We start from the raw sequence: 20,888 nt of genomic DNA on the forward strand, positions 1-20,888 counted from the left end.
AATTTTATTAACCTCATTCCTCACCTAGCTTGCAATTGTCCACTGGTGATTACTGATCAGAGGAATACTTTCTCCAAAGAAATCATGCCAGCCAAAAAAGTTTATACCTGTAATTAGCACTAGATCTAAAGAATACTCAAGCTACTGCTTTCTTCCTGCATATAGCACTTAATAATATGTGCCTCCAAATCATTCTGTCTTTTAAGATAAAGAGACCAAGTTAGGGCTGGGCGCTGTACACACCTCCCATACACTCCAGCAGCTCGGGAGGCTGAGACAGAAGGATCACAAGTTCAAAAGCCAGCCTCACTGGGGATGTGGCTCTGTAGTCAAGTGCCCCGAGTTCAATCTTTGGTATACTCCCCCCCAAAAAAAAGTTGGGGAGGGGCTTAAAATTTTATTAAAACACCTACTGCTGGGCTGGGGGTATAGCTCTAGCATGTGTGAGACCCTGGGCTTAATTCCTAGCACCCCAAACAACCTACTTCTGGAGGCTGTGCTTGAATCAGTGGCCTCCTACATCACATCTGTTTGTTGTAATTGGTAATTTTTTACTATACTATAATCATGGTATTTAGGATAACAGAAGTACAATTCAGATCCTTAGCCATCAAATTTTATAGTTCTATATAGTATGACAGGAAAATAAATATATCTGAATATTAAAGTTTTTTTCTGGCTCCTGACTATAATATTAATTCAATATCTTTTATAGCACACATCTCACAAAGAGCAGAGAACAAGATGACCAAGTAGACGGGTTCAGCACTTGCCTCCTCCACAAAGAAAAGCCAAATTAACAGATGTATAGCTGCATTTTGAGATGAGTGACCATGGGAGAATACTGGGAATCAGCAAGAGAAAGACAAGAACAGCAGCAAAGAAAAAAAAAAAAAAAAATACCATAGCATGTTCCACCTTGGCTCCACAGCTAGGAGAGGGGAGGTAGATAAGGGCAAAAAACTGATGCTAGCAATCCTACGTATTGGAAAGTTTCACAATCTTCACAGACTTGCAGCCCACTTAGATAAGTAACCTGCAATCTGCACAGTATTGTGGCTTTGGAAAAGGACTTCACATCTAGCAAACCACCCAGGGTGCTGGAGCCAGGAACAATCTTAAAAAGGGAAATAGTATCTAAATTTAAACAGCCCTAGGAGCCAGGAGGAAGCTGCCTCGTGAATCCAATTTGGTCCAGCAGAGTGACAGCAACCCAAGGCCACTGGGTGCTCTGCAGGATTGGAGACACGTTGTAGGAGGAAAACAGAGGACACGGCCCTTAAGAATCAGAAGACCAGGACTGGGGTTGTCGCTCAGTGGTACAGCGCTTGCCTGGCATGTGTGAGGCCCTGTGTTCGATCCTCAGCACCACATATGAATAAATAAAAGATCCATTGACAACTAAAAAAATATTAAAAATCATGAGACCAGGGAACTTGCCCTGCGAGACAAAGGGTGTGGCCAGCCCTATGTGAACTCATCCCAGTGCCAGGACTGAGGGCAAAGATCCATGGGTTCCTCCTGCCTTTCGGCTCCCAGCTCAGGAGCCTATTACTAAAAGGGAAGGAAGGAAACACCGACTCCCATTACTGCCCAAGGGCAAGGAGAAGCCCCTGAGCAACTGTGCCTTCTGTTGTCTCCCTGCCCACAGGTGCACACAGGGGGCTCCAAGGGAACTTTGCTTAGTTCTGGTTGAGGTCTTGTTCCAGGTCAAGCACTGCCATGCAAGCAGCAGAGATAAGCACTGCTGCCACCCTACATATGTGGTTCCCATCACAGTCCTACCTAAGCATTTTGTCTGACCATACACTGCTGCAGACTGGGTGTCACTGTCACTGAAGGGGTGCTGAAGTAACCAACACTGCCTCTCCCTTTGCAACATCTGGGCCCATACAGTGGTAATAGCCCTCCCAGAATAAAGGACTCTCCTAAGATAAAGGACAAGGCAACATGGCACAGTGAATATCTGTGCGCATGTGTAACTGTTGCAACTTTGCAACTCTATAGCCTAGGATACTTAATCAAACTGTGTTACCTATGTGGGAGACTAAGGAGGGGCTAACAAGTCAAAGAAACTAAGAAAGGGTATATAAGGCAATGCCCCAGCTGTGCTTGGGGCTCAGCCTTTGGATGCAAATCTGCTGAGCCAGTGCCAGCCCTAATAAACACTGCTTCCTGCTAAAAGCCTTGCTGTCCTGTTTCTCTGTGCAAGAATCCTGCGACATTTCTTGAGGGTTTGTGTTTTGGGATTCAGAGCTTGACTTCACCTCCCTTGTCACCAGAGTGCAGGCCCTGGGATGCCAGAAGTGACCTCATCTGGCACCAGCAGACTAATGGATCCATAGGAGACTAGCCCTCTTGGCATGCCAGGGCGAAGACCCCAGGATACAAAGGAACACCACAGGGTCCAGGAACCAGTGCAGGGAGCACCTACTGCCCTTTGGACAGGTAGAAACCCAGGTTCAAGAGGTAGACCTACCCCTAAGTGGCAGAAGGGGAGCCTGATCACTTCCTAGAGTTGCCCTAAGTAGTCTTGATAGCACAAGATGAAGCCACAACTCTAAAGATACTGGGTGGGTTGGAGACGCAGTTTGAATGTGAGTGAATGGTGACTGAATAAGACTGGCTGAGCCCAAAGTGAAGGCAGAGTCCTGATCCGTAGGTCCATGGTGATCCTCCTACGGCTTAGGGCAGCACAAGTCTTTCCTTTAGGTCTCTGAACCTGGTCCAGGTTGGGGGGTCTATACCAACCTGCAATGTTGAGATGCCTGCAATCTCTCCATGAGGAAAGCGGCTGGAGACATACAAAGGGATTATTTACCCCTTCCCTTTTTCCTTCTTCTGCATGTGATTATCATGGAAATGGGTGGCAAACAGAGTAAACTCACTCCTCCCCCAAGATTGTATGATTAAAAAAATATTTCTTTTAATGGGATATTCTAGAGACTATGGAGTTGACTCCTGAAAAACGCCAGACTGCCTTCATTCAGAGTAGGTTGGCCCTCCAAAGGGTCACTAGGCAAAGAACTACATGAGCAGGTGCCCAATTAATTTGAGACCAGAGAAGAAAAGTGTCACTTTTAAATCTAAACTGCTATGGGGCACAAATGGTTATTTTTATCTGTTGTACTCTGGGATTCTGCTAAGTGCCTCCCTAATGCTAGAAAACAGGAGAGGTAGATAGAGGGGATCTGGAAAGGCCAGCTAGACTGGGTCCTGGACCTTTTAAAGATGCTTAAGAGGTATGCACTGTGCCTTGGGACAATACAGGCTTTGCCCCAAGCTGTAGGGGTCAGCTCTGCAATTTTCTGCAAATGCCTGATAAAAGAGTGAGGGACCTGGCAATACCAGGGGACACCCTACTTCTTGTGATTTTACTCTTTTCTCCAGTTGGGCATAAGGGAGGAAAATGGAAAGATTCCATAAGTACAAGTTTTCTTTAAAAAAAAAATACTTTTTTCTGAGGACTTCACAGATTCCCACATTCTTTAAATATCTGGGCTGACTCTAATCTGATCCAAGAGTACACTCTGGTCTGCTAAGGTTTTTCTGTGTACTCCTTTTGTAGGATAATTAAGACCATATCATTTTTTTTTCAATCTTTCTGAGCTCAATTTTTTTCAATGATAAATTCACTTTGGCTTCCATACCAATTAGTCTTGCTTTGTCTAACTGAAGTTTATTGCCCTCTGTTTCTCTTTCTGCTATCTTTATTCACAGGCCAGTTGTTCAGGGTTAACTCTCAAATACACCAGAAAAAGAAAGAGATCTTCTCTTTTGAGGAGTCCTAAGCAGCAAAAAATCAACAGTGATGGGGGGAGTAAATCTGCCCCATGAAGAATGACTGGAACCTTTGACTTCAGGGTTTGCTATGGCTGGCAGACTCTACTCCTAATGTTCCCTTTCCTATCTGGGTCATACTGTAAAAATCTGTGATAGTCTATTTTTAATTTCTAAAGGGTTAAATCTAATAGAGATTCTTAATAAACATCTATAGCTCTTGTGTCCTACCTGTGGAGGTCTAGTACCTACAAAAAGCTACAAGATATTTTTTTCCTGTTTTATGTATGTATGCACACCTGTATAATGTATGTCATGTGTCTGCATACATGCTTGTGTTTATCATGTGCATGGTATCAAAATTGGTTTCTAGATAAATGGGTGCTCATAAATTTAATAAATGGATTCAAATACTTTTTAGTTCGCTTGACTTAAACATCTAAGAAAAAGTTTATTTAAATTGGTTAAACAGATGAGAATAAAGATGTCTTTAACATTACTAACACGTTTTTCTAGGTAGTGAGTCAATCAAAAGAATGTTGGTTTCTATACAATATTTAAGGTGTATCATCATTGCTTCTATTAACTACACTTGTCTCAGATCTTGATTTTTTTTTTTTTTATGGGTAACCTAAAGTTAACAGTTAAGAATGAATAAATTAGGGCTGGGGTTGTGGCTTAGCAGTAGAGCGCTTGCCTAGCCCATGCGAGGCCCTGGGTTCGATCCTCAGCACCACATATAAATAAATAAAATAAAGTTATTGTGTCCAACTACAGCTAAAAAATAAATTTAAAAAAATTAGATTAAACAAATATGATTAGTTTTCATAAATGTTTTTAAAGGAAATATGATTAATTTACAAAGTTAAAATACAAAAACATCAACTGCTAAATATAAATTCAAGTACTCTTGACTTCTTGAATTCCATAAGGTAATATATATTTGAGTATTAAATGTGTTTTTAGAAACTATTAAATGGGGAAAAAAAGGACTTTAAGATTGCTTTGTTTCTAGGTCTTCATTAAAGCAAGATTACTAAAAGTTAAGACCTAACAAGTGTAATTTTAAATGCAAAGAATACAAAATGTTTTAAGTGTGTTTAAAGTATTGCAAAAAGCATAAAGTATTTCATCTTATTAAAATGGAGGAATTTGTCTAAGTTCAGAAATTTTATAAGGATTATTTCAAAAATATAAATTTCAAAAAGTCAGCTAGAAAAGATAAAAGGTTATAGGTATAGAAATATATTTTAGCATAAAAATTAAAAAGAAATGTCTCTGGAAGAGAAAGTATTTTATATGGTAAAGTAAACAAGTTGTAGAGTAAGTTTCACAAGATTTTTGGAGGGTAAATCTCAAAAAATTTGTGTGAGAGTAAGTTAGCTATAATTAGCACAATCAGTTAAGGTTATTTAAGGGTTTTTTTCCCCCCCATAAGGTCAAATATTAATGTACTGATATAAATCAAATTTAATTATCTATGTGCTAAAGTAATAAGGGTTTCTTAAAACATTGATCTTATATCAAGATAATTTCTTATGTCTGTTTGGTTCTGGTAAATAATAAAACCTATCAAAGAAATTAGTGTTTGTCCAACTCTGGTTAAACAACTAAATTTTAGGCTATTCCACTACACTATGAATTCTAAATTTTTCTTTAAAAGTTAAACTTGGTTAATAAAAGGACATCAGTGTAATAGTGATTCCGTTACTGGCCTCTTTTATATTAGATGTATTTATGTCTTCCAAGTATACAAGTATTTTTAGAGCACTTATCAAACTGGTATTTCTCTAAAGTTGTCTATAGCAATAGTCTCTTTCAGACTTATGTAGAAATAAATAAATGCCTAACTAAATTTGTTACATTTTGTAATTTGATAAATCTGTCATCAATAATTTATATAAAATTTTTTAAATACTTTTTTTTAGATGTCAATGGATTCTTTTTTATTCATTTATTTATATGTGGTATTGCGAGTCGAACTCAGTGCCTCACACATGCTAAGCAAGTGTTCTACCACTGAGCCACAGCCCCAGCCCAATAACTTGTATATAAAATTTTGTGTTACTCTTTACACTGAGATAGGAATTTAAATGTATTTTGGTAAAGTAATAAGGAAAACCTGGTTTGTTTAAAAGTAGACAATGTGGAACATAAAAACATTTTTCCACAAAAAGAAAGTTGGGAGCTCTCTTGCTTTCATTTGATTCCTGTTCCCAATGAAATGGTGTATTGTGTTGATATTCATATAGACTCAGGAAATAATGTATGAGAACTTTGTAAAACAGTATTCAAGAGGCAAAGATCAGGGCTGGGGCTCAGTGGTGGAGCACGTGGCTTGCACCTGGGAGGCACTGTGTGCCATCCTCAGAACCATATAAATTAAATAAAATAAAGGTATTGTGTCCATTAAAAAAAAAAAAAGCAAAGATCAGTTTCAAAAATAAAACACTTTACTTAAGATGTGTCTGATGAGGTCCACAGACAAGATGGCGCCTGGCACTTTGCCAAGAGGAGTGGTTTGAGAAGTAACTCCAGCGAGCCATTAAGATGATGGAGATTCCTTAATGACTGACTGCTGTGTCTAGATTATGTCAATTAAGTTAAGCTGTGTGTAATCATTAAAATGATGAGGATTCCTTATTGGTTGACTGCTGTATCTAGTTTATGTTAATTAAGTTAAGCTGTGTGTAATTAGTTGGGTATATATACTTCTCTGTCCCATAATAAAGCGGCTCCCAGCTGTGTCAACCTTCACAAGTTGCTTGTCACCGCCCAGTTATTTTGCCCAGCCAGACTGCGGCAGTGTCAAGAGGCCACCTCACCTGAGTCAAGACTCTGCCTCTCACCTTATTCCATGAAGGACCAACTCCAAGTAAGCTAGACTTAAGTTCATTTAAATTTCAAAAGGTAGATTTTTGTTGTAAAAATTACGGTGATCTCAAAATAAATAGGGGATATAATATACAACCAAATAAAGTTTTGGGGTTTATAAAATTTTTGTTTCTTGGTTCATAGCTATTATACAAACTGAATATGTTTTTGCTCTTATTAATTCCATTTTGTATTTTCCTTTTAAACTTTATAACTGCTGTTAGTGGTTTGCAGAAGTAAAACTTCTAATATAACAACCTGAGTTAATTTGAGATAATAAGCCTTTACCTATAAGATAGACAGGATATTCAAAGCCAGCCTCAGCAACTTATCAAGGCCGTAAGCCACTCAGCAAGGCTCTATCTCTAAATAAAATAAATAAAAGGCCTGGGATGTGGCTCAGTGGTTAAGTCCCCTTGGGTTCAGAAACAAAAGATATAAGGCTGACTTCCAGGACTCATAGTAACCCCAATTAAATGGAAGGGTTAAGTAACTGTAAAATATGGATATTAAAGTTAACACCCAGTACTTCTGCTCCAAGACTGGTGAAACTGACCTGCTGGACGTTTACAACCCAAACGTGGAGACTAAAGTTAAGGAAGTAAAAGGGCTAAGGAAAAAAAGCAGCCAATATTTTGGCACTTGCCCTTTAAGGTCAGCCAGAACCCAGGGAATATTGGGCCCCCTCTTTGGGCCTTGCACCTCTGATGAGTCACTTTGAACTCCTGCTCAGGGGGAGGACCCTAGAGAACCAGAAGCCAACCAGTGCACATGCTGCAAAGAGAAGGGTCGCTGAGGGGGAAGTGCCTCTAATGCTTCCAAGGGAAGCCACACATGGTCAGCAAGACTCTGCCCCATCCTGACAGATGGCACAACTGATAGAAGAGGCTAGAGGAGCTAAGGGGCATCTCACTAGTCCCCAAGAGTAACCCCCTGAGGAATCTCAGCTGACATTTAACAGTAGATAGGAACCAGGTCAATTCTGACCAACTTGATCTTAAACACCTGGCAGAAGAGTTGTAACAAAAGCCCAGCCATATGTGGGCCAGTGTTCATGGCTGAGGTGGTGCAATTTGTTGAGAGCCACAGACAAGTCAAGATGGCGCCTGGCACTTTGCCAAGAGGAGTGGTTTGAGAAGTAACGCCAGCAAGCCATTAAGATAGAGATTCCTTAATGACTGACTGCTGTGTCTAGTTTATGTCAATTAAGTTAAGCTGTGTGTAATTAAGATGATGAGGATTCCTTAAGACTAATTGATGTATCTGGATGTTAATTGAAACAAGCTGTGTATAATCAGTTAAGTGTATACATACCTCTACTGTCCGACAATAAAGCGGCTCCCGATGTATCAACCTTCACAAGTTCCTTGTCACTCACCCCGCCGCCCCCGCCCCGGTTATTTTGCTGCAGCCAGACTTCGGCACAATTGGTGACAAAGGGGTTGAAGATCACCTGGAAGTTACACCAAGTAAACTGTCAGGAAACCCACCTACACTGGGACCAAGTATTGCCAATTGCTTTCTTAAGAATTAGGTCTAGTCTTACTACACACACAGGCTTCTGCCCTTATGAGATTCTTCATGAATGCTCTCCTCCCATTATAAGGGGTGTATGAGAAGATCTAAAAGAATTGGGAAATATTACTCTGGGACAACAGATGCCGGCTCTTGGTATGACCCTGACCACTACACACTATTGGGTTAGGGAATGGCTACCTAGGACCCCGAACACAGATGCCCACCCCTTCCAACCAGGAAATGCTATTTGGGTAAAAGAATGAAATGTCCAACCCTCTAAAGCCTCTTTGGGGGGCTCCATTCACTATCATTTTGTTTACCCCCTACTGCGGTGAAGGTGGCCGAGGTGGTCCCCTGGATTCACCACAGGAGAGCAAAACTAGCTTCTTTTGACTGTGTTTCCCATCCAGTCACACCATGCAAGCAGGCCATCCAAAACAAGTGAGCTCTACCCTAAGAGACCGAGGACAACAGCCCTGCTTCAGTCATTCTGAAAGTGGACTAATCTACCCATGGCAGAAGCTTGAGGAGTCGACCACCTGCCAAGATAAATGGATTTACTGTTTCCTGACTGGCTCCTTACTGTAATGCCTTGGTACTGTTGCTCCTTACCGCTCTCTATTGTCACGGTCTTCACCTGGATTTTTGCCATAAGATTAACAAAAACTACTTCAGCTGACTGGCACTAGGTTAAAAAGCTTCTATTAGCAGTCTTTCCTTCTTGGCAGGATGCTTCATTACTATTGGTTGTGTTTGATCTGGCTTCTGTCTGTGGACTTCAGCCCCTCACCTGTGGCCCATGTCTCCACAGGATTCAATCAGGCCAAGGTATCCCCACAACCTTACTTTATCACACCCATTTCTCCTACCAGGGAGTAGTCTCAGGAACCTACAGGTTGGATAAAAAGGTCACCCATGTCTGGGACCAGACCTGAATATTGGAACACTGGGGAATTATTTGGAGGATGGTTTTCAACTTTGGGAGAATTCAAAACTCTTAGGTGTTGTGGGTTTTTGTTTGTTTTAAAATTTTTTTTTAAGTTGTAGATGTATACAATACCTTTATTTATTTATTTATTTTATTTGGTGCTGAGGATCAAACCCAGTGCCTCACATGTGCTAAGCAAGAGCTTTACCACTGAGCTACAACCCTCGGTGTTGTGGTTTTAATGCTAGGAGCTGTTTACCTTGCCTGTTACCCTTGGTTGTAAGATCTCCAGTCTCATGGAGGTTATAGTTTAAAAGAGGATGGCCACAAATGTCATGATGTTATGGAAATATAAGCCACTGAATCAGGATGATGCTCTTTGATCCAGAGAGAATCTAAGCATCAAAGGGGGAATGTCCCAGACTTAGGGGCTCTCCTAAAATAAAGCACAAGGCAACCACGGTCAGTATATCTATGTGTACATGTGAACTCTGTCACAACTTGTTGCAACTCTGTAGCCTAGGATACCTGATTAAACTGTATGTCACCATATATGGGAGACAAAGGGGCTAACATGTAAAAGAAACTAACAAAGGGTATATGAGGCAATGCCCCAGCTGTGCTCAGGGCTCAGCCTTTGGATGTAAATCCGCTGAGTCAGTGGGGGCACTAATAAACGCTGCTTCCTGCTAAAAAGTCTGTGTCCCGTCTCTGCCACAATACCACTGGTCAAAGGACGAATGCTTTAGCACTTCCGAGTTTGTCAGTGCTAGAACTTGCTGAGCTAACATTAACAGTGTCTGAGGAAACCTGTATCTTCCAGTTGGGACAGCCATTCCCATTGTAGAAGTAGTCACACGCATACTGTCAGCTACACCACACCTGCCTGAACTTCTAGTTTCCTCACTCTTGTGTGGCCCACAGACACAGCGGGTCTGACTGCCAGTTTGTCCTGTGCCCAAAGTCATTAAAGCCAAAGAGGCTACAGGCAGACTATACTACAGTGCCCAGTTAGCATCAAAGCCAACATGTGTGACAACCAACATTCCAAGCTCATCTTCAGGAGAAAGCTGCCTTCTAAGAAAGCCACCCCATAAGAGTGGTAGAGAGATCTGATCCACCAAATTGTAAATCTCTATATAGGAGCACAAGGAATATGAAAAAATTAAGGTTACATGTCACTTGAAAAAGACCTAGTAACTCTATAGCAACAGATGCAAAGGAATGAAAATAGATGAAAAGTGTGACACAGAATTTAAAAGAATGAGGCTGGGTGCAGTGGCACACACCTATAATCCCAGCTACTCTGGAGGCTGAGGCAGGAGGATAGTGAATTCAAAGTCAGTCTGGGCAACATAGTGAGATTCTGTCTTAAAAAAATAAAAGAATTTAAAAGAATGATTATAAATAAAAAAAACCCCAACTCAGTGAAATCCAAGATAATACAGATAAACAGTTAAATGAAATTAGGAAGATAATACAGGATATGGCTGGGAAATTCAGCAAGGACCTAGGGACTTGGAAAAAGAATGAAAAATCTTGGAAGTGAAAAGCTCAAGTCAAAAAATATAAAGGACCGGGTTATAGCTCAGTGGTAGAGCATTTGCCTATGATATGTAAGACCTAGGGTTTGATCCCAAGCACCTTAAACACCACCAAAATACAGATGACAGCCTAAACAAAAAGAATAGACTGTGGGGACACGGAGTACTGCATACATGACATATGTTAAGGGAGTTTGAGTGGCAAGCCACTCCCCTGGTGCTAGGCGAGTGAGTGGCAAACTACTGACCCTGTAGGCACAACCCTGGGTGTGAGGCCACTTGGTGCTGTAGTCCCTGTGCTTGCTCCACAGCCCACTCTTCGATTGGTTGCTGAAAGGACAGTTAGCAGAAATTGCATTGGTGGCTGCCTGTAATCTGCTTAGCTACTGCCCAAGTGTGTGTGTGTGTGTGTGTGTGTGTGTAGTAACTGCGCAATAAAAATCAGACATGCTTCCTGCTTGGTCTCTGGAGGTCTTGAACAGCGACTCCGCAGCCACCCTCTCCTCTACCCTGTTCCGTGGACCTCCTCGCTGGACGAGAGAGAACCCACACAATAGATCAAGCAAAGATAGACTATCTGAACTTGAAGACAGGTCTTCTGAAATATCCCAGGAATGAAACAAAGTGGGGAGAGGAAGGAATAGATGGAAAGGACAGAAAGAGAAGAGAGCATTCAAGACCTTTGGAATACCAGGAAAAAATTGTTAAGGGCACAGAAAACCTCTTCGATGAAAGAATAGCAGAAAACTTCCCTAATCTTGGGAAAGATATGGATATGCGATGTATAGAAGGCTTATCTAATCTCAAATAAAACTGACCAGAAAAGATCTTCACCACAACTGTCAAAAGTACAAGATAGCTGGGTGCAGTGGTGCATGTCTGTAATCCCAACGACTCGGGAGGCTGAGGCAGGAGGATCATGAGTTCAAAGCCAGCTTCAGCAAAAAGCAAGGTGCCAAGCAACTCAGTAAAACCCTATTTCTAAATAAAATACAAGAAAAGGGCTGGGATGTAACTCAGTGGTCGAGTACCCCCAAGTTTAATCCCTGGTACCAAAAAAAAAAAAAAAAAGTATAAGATAGGTTGAGTGTGGTGGCACATGCCTCTTTATCCTCTGGCAGCTGACAGCTGAGGCAGGAGAATCACAAGTTTAAGACCAGCCTCAGCGATTAAGCAAGACCCTGTCTAAAAAAAAAAAAAAAAAAAAAATTAAAAGGGCTGGGGATACAGCTCAGTGGTAGAGTATGTGATTAGCATACACGAAGCCCTGGGCCCAACCCCTAGCACAAAAATATAAAATATACACTGATTAGGCATGTTGGCATGTGACTTTAATCCCAACAATTCGGGAGGTTGAGGCAGGAAGATTGCAAGTACAAGGCTAGCCTCAGCAACTTAGTGAGACCCTGTATCAAACAAACCAACCAACTCCAAAACAAAAAAGGACTGGGGATGTAAGCGCAGTGGTAGAGCACCCCTGGGTTCAATCCACAGTACTGAAAAGAAAAAAAAAAATCAGATTTCAAATAAACTAAGAATATACCTCAGGGACTTAAAAAAGCAAGAAGAAACCAAACCCAAAAAGGAAATAACGAAGATCAGAGCAGAAATAAATGAAATTGAGACCAAGACAAAAGCAAAAGTACAAAAGATCAATGAAACCAAGTTTTTTTTTAAAGATAAATAAAATTAACAAATCTAGACAGAGAGAGAGAGAGAGAGAGAGAGAGAGAGAAAACCAACTAATAAAATTAGAGATAAAAGGGCTGGAAGTTCTCTCAGTGTTGAGTGCTTGCCTAGCACGTGCCAGGCCTTGGGTTCAATCCTTAAAAAAAAAAAAAAAAGATGAAAGGATACCACCAGAAATACAGAGGATCATTGAAGATTATGATGAAAAATTATATGATAACAAGAAGAAAGGGACAAATTTCTGGACCCATATGACTGAACAGTCATCAGTCATATGGTTTGGATGTGAGGTGTCCCCAAGTGTGAGATAATACAAGAAGGTTCAGAGGAGAAATGATTGGGTTGTGAGAGTCTTAACCCAATCAGTGAATTAATGCCCTGATAGGGATTAACAGAGGTAACTGAAGTGGTAGGGTGTGGCTGGAGGAGGTGGGAATTGGGGTGTCGCTTTGGGTATATATATATATTTTTTTAATATTTATTTTTTTTAGTTTTCGGCGGACACATCTTTATATGTGGTGCTGAGGATCAAACCCAGGCTGCACGCATGCCAGGCGAGCACGCTACCGCTTGAGCGGTATCCCCAGCCCTGGGTATATATCTTTATCTGGAGAGTGGAGTCTCTCTCTGCTTTCTGATCACCATGATGTGAGCTGCTTCCTTCTGCCATTCTCTCCTGCCATGATGTTCAGCCTCACCTCAAGCCCTGAGAAATGGAGCCAGCCTTCCATGAACTACAACCTCTGAAACTGTGAGCCCTTAAATAAACCTTTCCTCCTCTGCAATTGTACTGGCCAGGTCCTTTAGTCACAGCGGTCAGCAGTGAAAATGCTGACTAAAACAATGACCTAATAAAATGGAACTATGAGGACACAAAAAACCTAAATACCAATAACAAGTAATGAAGTTGAATTAGGAATAAAATTCTCCCAGTAAAGAAAAGCCTGGGTGTAGATGGCTTTACTGATGAATTTTATCAAATTAAAAAAAAAAAATTTTTTTTTTTTTTTTTAGTTGTAGATGAACATAATACCTTTATTTTATTTATTTATTTTTATGTGGTGCTGAGGATCTAACCCAGTGCTTTACACGTGCTAGGCAAGTGCTCTGCCACTGAGCTACAACCCTAGCCCAAATTTTATCAAATTCTTAAAGAACTAATGCCAATTCTTCTCAAACTATTCCAAAGTAATGAAAAGGAGGGATACCTTTCAAACTTATCCTAGGAGGCCAGCATTACCTTAATAACAAAATCAGACAATGACCCATCCAAAAAAGAAAGCATATATTAATGTCCCCAATGAACATAAGCAGAAAAAATTCTCAACAAAATACAAGTAAATTGATTTCAACAACACATTTAAAAGGTCATTCATCATGATCAAGTTGGTTTCATCCCAGGGACTCAAGGAGGGTCCAACATGTGCAAGTCAATAAACACAATACATCGTATCAGTGGAATGAAGGATAAAAATAAGAAAACCTCAATAGATAAAGAACATTTGATAAAATTCAACATCTCTTCATGATACAAATCCTTGAACCAATTAGGTATGGAAAGATCATACTTCAGATTAAAAAAGCTTATGTGAGACAAGCCCACTGCCAACCCATGGAATGGGGAAAAGCTGACAGATTTCCTCTAACATCAGGAATAAGACAAGGGTGTCCCTTGCACTGCTGGTAATCAATGTAGTAATAGAAGTTTTATCCAGAGTGATTAGGCAAGAGAAGGAAAATAAAAGGCATACAAACAGGAGGAAGGAAATCAAATGCCTTTTATTTTATTATTTGTTTGCAGATAATAGAACTCTCTATGTAGGAAAACCTGAAACTCCATGGAAAGACTACTAGAACTAATAAACAAATTTAGAAAAGTAGCAGCATACAAAATCAACATATAAAAACCACCAGCCTTGACTGAGCATAGTGGCACAGGCCTGTAATCCCAAGGATTTGGGAGGCCGTGGCAGGTGAGTTCAAAGCCAGCCTCAGAAGTTTAAGGAGACCCTAGGTAACTTAGTGAGACCCTGTCTCAAAATTAAAAGGTCTGGGGATGTGACTCAGTGGTAAAGCACCCCTGTGTTTAATCCTCTGTACAAAAACAAAAACAAAAAAGCCACCCGCTTTACCAAGCTCTGTGGCAAAAACAAAAAACCCAGCAGCTTTCTATACACCAATTTGCTGAGGAAGAAATCATGAAAGCAATATGAGGTCATTCTGAATAGCTACAATCAAAAATCAAGATAAAACAACCCTAGAAATAAACTTAACCAAGGAAGTGAAAGACCCTTACGATGAAAATTATGAAACAGATAAAAGAAATTGAAGACACAAAAATGAAAAATAACTAAAAAAGATAATAAAAAAAGAAAAGAAAAATCATTGCAAAGGCCAAGAATCCCAAGGTAGATTTCGTCCCAGCTAGTTAGTTCACCTGGTTTATCAGTTTCCTATTGCTGCCACTAAATACCACACATTTAATGGCTTAAAACAATACAAATTTGTTACCTTAGAGTTCTGGAGGTCCCAAGTTGCCTGCCTGGGCTGCATTCCTTCCAGAGACAGCAGAGGAGAATGCATTTCCTTTTTCCAGATCCTCGATGTTGCTTGAATTCCTTGGCTGGTGAATCCGTTACTGTGACCTCTGCTTCTGACATTACCACTGATTTTTTTTGCAGGGTGGGGGCACTGGAGAGTTAACCCTTGGGAGTTCTACCACTGAGCTACATCTCCAGTTCCCCTCCACGCCCCTTTAAAAAATATATTTTTTTGAAACAGTATCTGAACTCCTGAAGCTGGCTTCAAAATTGCAATCCTCCTGCCTGCCCCCAGCCCCAGCCTCCAGAGTCACTAGGCTCCAGAGTCACTAGAACTACAGGCATGCACTCGGTTTCACTGCTGCTTCTTAACTGACGATCCTGCCTCCCTCTTATAAGCACCCTTATTACATTAGGTCCACCTGAATACCACAGTATAGTCTCTTCAAGATTCTTAATTTAAATCATATTTGCAAAGCCCTTTTTGCCAAGTACACCAGCCTATTTACAGGTTTTGGTGATTAGGATGTTAATATGTTTGGGGAGAGGCATTAGTTTGTCTACCATACCTGGTCTCAGGACATACAAGGTCACCCTCAATATCAGAACAAGTACCAGGTTAAGGAGGCGGGTGTGCTGGCCAGTGGTGGGTGCGAAGGGGGACGTGGAGAGAAGGTGTTGAAGGGACAAATGAGGCAAGGCACCGAAGATAGCAGGAAACCATTTTATTTGGCTGCAGCCAGGTTCAGAGGGCACAGCTTTTGCTGTAATCAGTCAATCCTTTGAACTTTCAGGTAGTTTCAGAGTTTTATACCAAGCATGTAAGGGGAGGGGCTCAGAAGTTCACAGTCGCAGAAGTTCACACAAAAGCAGGCTTTACTTTCACAGTTCTGGGCAAGTTAACCCTTCAAGGACAATACCCGAGAAGGGAGAGCTTCTTCTCCCCTTTCTTTCCTCCCCCTGCCAGCTGTTACCATGGAGCTCAATTGGTAACTTCTCTTAGAAATGTAGACATCTCTGTGAAACCCAGCTCAAGGCCAGAGGCCTTGTTTACACATTTCTACAAACTACTATACTGGATACGTTTGTGAAAAACTAGTAAGGGAGTGCCCAGCACCTGGAGTGCTGGTATCTTCTTGGCCAGTGGCCAAGTAAAACAGGGCAGCACGAAAATGGGAAGATTTCTACATTGAACTCTTTTGCAGGGACTCTTTGGCTGACAGTCCTAAAATCAGCCATGGAGAAGATTTCTGGAGAAGCCCAGTTAAGACTTCTGTGGAGAAAGGGGGTGCCACTTCAAAGGGAGCGCAGCCGGGCCAGAGGAGAGCACAGGGAGGTCGGTTAGCTGACTGCACACCACGCTGCAGCCTCGCCTCATCTTTGTGAAGGATGCACATGTCCCCATCTGCACACAGTGGCCTGTGGCAGATCAGAGCTAGAGGGCCAAAGACCCACCCCACTCCTCGACACAGCACGGCAGGAGTTCCTGGTGTGGCCCTCTGCTTCCCATGAACCCTCAACACAGCACTGATTAGAAAAGAGTTGGGTTATTCCAATCCACTCACTGATGAGATTCCTAATATGACATTACAGACAGCTGGGACAACACATTTTCAATTCTGTCTACCTTTTTAAGCAGGGTGGCCATTAGTAAATGAGGAAGAATATTTCTGCCCCTTTCTACGTTAACTGTTTGGATTCTTTTTTTTTTTTTTTTCTTTCAGGGATTTAACTCAGGGGCACTTTACCACTGAGCTACAACCCCAGCCATTAATTTGCAATCCTCCTGCCTCAGCCTCTGGAGTCACTAGGACTATAGGCATGCGCTGTCACATCTGGTTGCACTCATCCTTTTAGCAGGACTGTTCTACTTGACTCTGGGAGAACTTTCCACAAGGCTGCACTAGTTAGTACAGCTAGTCTTTGCTTTTATATATTCTTGTAAATGTATTGCTCTTGCAGATAACCACACAGGTGTAATCGGTCTTTTACCTTTCACTTGAAGTGGGTGTTAAAACTCTTCAGGCCTAATTAATGCAACCACAGCTAAGATGGTAAACATTAATAATGGTAGGTCTTAGGTATCTATCTCTGAAAGCTCTACAGATGCAAACACTGGAGACTCATTTAGCTTGCAGGAAAGTTGTTTTACCTTCCATATTTTGGGTTTAGGACTATGGCTGGGTTGAGCTGCATACGCTTCTTTGTATTTTTGTTCTGCCCTTGTTTTTTTTTTTTTAAGATTCTGACTTGATGGAAATCACCACCCCTAATTATCTGCGGACTCTTTCTTATTCCATTCATTTAAAAGTTTAGCCATTTGGAATTTTATTTGTTTAGCTTCAAGGTCAATGATAAAGCCACATGTTAGGGATGATGACTCAAAAAATCCCAAAAGATCTATTAGAGTAATTGTAGAAAAAAGTCATTTGAACTAGTGTGATATAAAACTCTATGGTAACATGGAAATTTCATATACTTAATAAAAATAACTGCACGGAGCAATTTTAATGTTAGAAGGGAGCTAAAATAAGGAGGATTGGTGAAAACCTACTCTTTCCTCTCCAGGTAAAAGAATGGAGGTTTATCCTCTGAGACAATAAAAACGGGAGACACAGGCAGAGCTGAGGGAGAGCTATTGTATTAAACCAATGGTTAAAAGCTGAGACTGACTTTCCCTATCCAACTTTCATTCACTAGGCTCCAAGCAGAACTTTATCTTACTGGAATATTTTAAGACTCCTCTTTGAGGAAGTTGATTATGATTCTGATATTGGAAATTCTTCCAACCACGAAGGAACAAGATATTCCCTTTAGTGAAGCTTATAGGCTGCAAACCCTGCGTATGTGCTCAGAACTTCCTTTTTCCTCTGGCCACTTCCTCCACCCCACCCCCCTCCCCTTACTGGGGATAAAACCCAGAGCTTCACAAATTCTAGACAAGTGCTCTACCACTGAGTTCCATCCCCAGACCTTTTTGAGACATGCTCTCACTAAGTTGTCCAGGCTGGCCTCAAACCTGCAATCCTCCTGCTTCAATCTTCCAAATGGTCTTTCACTCTTAAAATTACCCCAGCAATCCAAGGAAAATCACTTAATGTAAAAGGGATCAAAATAAAAATAACAACAACAACAAAAAGGAACTTGATAAGGCTATAAATTTTACCCTCTGAGAAATAAGAAATTACATACATAAGAATAAAATGCTTGAAAAAGGAAACTTGCAGATGCCAAAAAAGCTTACAGAAATTGAAAAGATAAATGAAAAATTTGATAGAAAGGTTGAAAGATGGCTGAGAAAATCTAAATACTAGAACTTAAAAGCAAAGAAAAGGGGCTGGAGTTGTGGCTCAGTGCCAGAGCACTTGCCTAGCATGTGTGAGGCACTGGGTTCGATTCTCAGCACCACGTATCAATAAATAAAATAAAAGTCCATTGACAACTAAAAAAAATATTAAAAAATAAAAAAGCAAAGAAATGGGAAGAGGGGGAAAAAAAAGAAAATTTGAGGACTAGTCCAGCAGACCTAATGTTTCAAATAAGTTACAAAAAAGGTCAAATATGAGAGAAAAATCATCAGTGAAATTTTCAAGATTTCCCAGAACTGAAGAGCCCAAGTTTCCAAATTCAAAGGGCCAACTCACTCAGAATAATGGTCAAAAAATAACCCAAAGCACACTGTTGGCGATATTTTAGAATACTGAGACCCAGATGTGAGTTTTGTGGGTCACAAAAGGTCATGAACTAGAATAGCTTGAACTTCCCTTTAGCTACAACAGAGGTCAGAAGACCATAAAGAAATTCCCTTGACTTTCTGAAATAAAATGATTTTCAAGTGTAATACCTAGCCAGTGTAAAGGCAGAAGGATGCCATTTTTAGACATGCAAGGTCTAGGAATATTTATCTCCCTTGCATTTTTTCCACCTCAGGAAGATAAAGAAGATAAGCAACACACACAGTAATGTAAGCAGAATCCATGGGATATACTGAGCTCCACAACAGCAGTGACATGAGTCGTATTCTAGAAGATGGCAGAGAGTGAAACCTGAGTGCAGCTGTGCACTAGGTCCGAAGGGACCAGAGCCAGGCACAGGGTCCTGAAGTTTTCTTTCCAAAGATGAAATAAACTGATGCAAACAAACTTTTTGAAAAGACATTTTTATAACTGAAAATTTGTAATAGAATTAGTGACAAATATTTTAAAAACTAATCAAATGAAAGAACAAAATAATAACTAGTTCAAGAGAAAAGTCCAGGAAACAAACCTACCATATACTTCTAAATTTTTTTTAATATTTATTTTTTGGTTGTAGGGCCTCCATGTGCTAGGCAAGTGCTCTACTACTGAGCCACAACCCCAGCCCTCGTCTAACTTTATTTTTTTTAATTTTTTTTCACTTGTAGATGGACACAATATCATTGTTTATTTTTTTTATGTGGTGCTGAGACTCGAACCCAGTGCCTCACACATTAGGTGAGCACTCTACCATTGAGCCACAGTTCCAGCCCCTCTTCTAACTTTAATGTGCCTAAAAATCATCTGCAGTCCCACTACATATATCTGAATTGTGGACTGGCCCAGAGATATTGAATTTTTTGCAAGTACCCAAGGGAACCCAGTCCTGCTGGACCCATGACCATCTTTTTTTTTGGTGGTGTTGGGGATCAAACCTAGGGCTTTATGAATGCTAGGCTAGTGCTCTATGACTCACTGAGTTACATCCCCAGCCCTTAACATACCTTTGAGTAGCAAAGGTACCACATGGCTCAGCTATTAATGAAATGTATGATAATAAACTATGAATAGTAATTAAAATTATGAAATATATAGGTAAGATGGGAAACACATGTGTGATTAGAGAAAAGAAAGGAAAACTAAATCCCCTCTCTGTACAGATGGAACTCAATACCTAAAACTGAAAACTAGCTGGCTTATCAAATTCTGTATAATTTTCATAATAAAGTCCTTAAAAAGAGGGTGGGCCAAGGATATGAACACAGTTCAATGAAATAAATATAAATAGCATCTCACATATGAACAAATGTTCAGCCTTGCTCACTGGAAAAAAGATTCCAATTTTTCAATTAACTATTGGCAAATGAGAAAAATTCCTCTCTGTGCCAATTGCTTTAGAAACAGCAATATATTGCTACAGAAGTAGTTTTAAAACCTTGGCAATCCTTATTGCTCCACAAGTTTAGATTCCAGTCATCTTTCTGTGACAAAATTTTCAAGCTTGTTGCCTCAGTATCCATTCTTAACTACTTTCTTCCTTTGATGCCTCTACTGATAAGTGTTGAAAAAGCTACAATTTCACTTTCCCAGCCTCTCTTGAAGCTAGATAGATGTGTACCACAACTCTTACTGAGACTTAAGTCTTCTGGGAAGGATTTTAAGAATTTTTTTGCTTTTTATTTATTTGGTACTGGGGTTGATTCCAGGTGCACTTCACCACTGAGCTATGTCTGCAGCCCACCAATTTTTTTTTTTTTTTTTGAGACAGGGTCTCGCTAAGTTGATGAGGCTGGCCTTGAACTTACCATCCTTTTGACTCATCTTCCCGAGTTGCTAGGATTATAAATATGTGCCATAGCACCTGGCTTCATTTATTTCTGGTACTGGGGACTGAAACCAGGAGAGCTTTACCTACATCTCCAGCTCTTTTTATTTTTTGAGACAGGGTCTCGCTAACTTGCTGAGACTGGCCTTGAATTTGCTGTTCTCCTGCCTCAGTCTCCCACATCGCTGGAATTACAGGTGTGGACCATTGTTTCTGGCTTGCTTTGTAGCTAGCCTTGGACTTTATGTAATAAGTTTGGTGCCAAGTCAGCCCTTTCTTATAATAAATATAAGAATCTTAGGAACATGCCATGGACAGTAAAGTAGAAAGACACAAAGGGCATCACTAAGAGCTGAACCAACAACTAGAATAATCTCCTTTGGGTTTCATGTTATTAAAAAAACAATAAAGTCATAGATGGGTGTGGTGCTACATGCCTGTAATCCTGGCAAC

This window comes from Marmota flaviventris, chromosome 5 (assembly GCF_047511675.1).
Source record: "Marmota flaviventris isolate mMarFla1 chromosome 5, mMarFla1.hap1, whole genome shotgun sequence".
In the NCBI taxonomy this organism is placed as follows: Eukaryota; Metazoa; Chordata; class Mammalia; order Rodentia; family Sciuridae; genus Marmota; species Marmota flaviventris.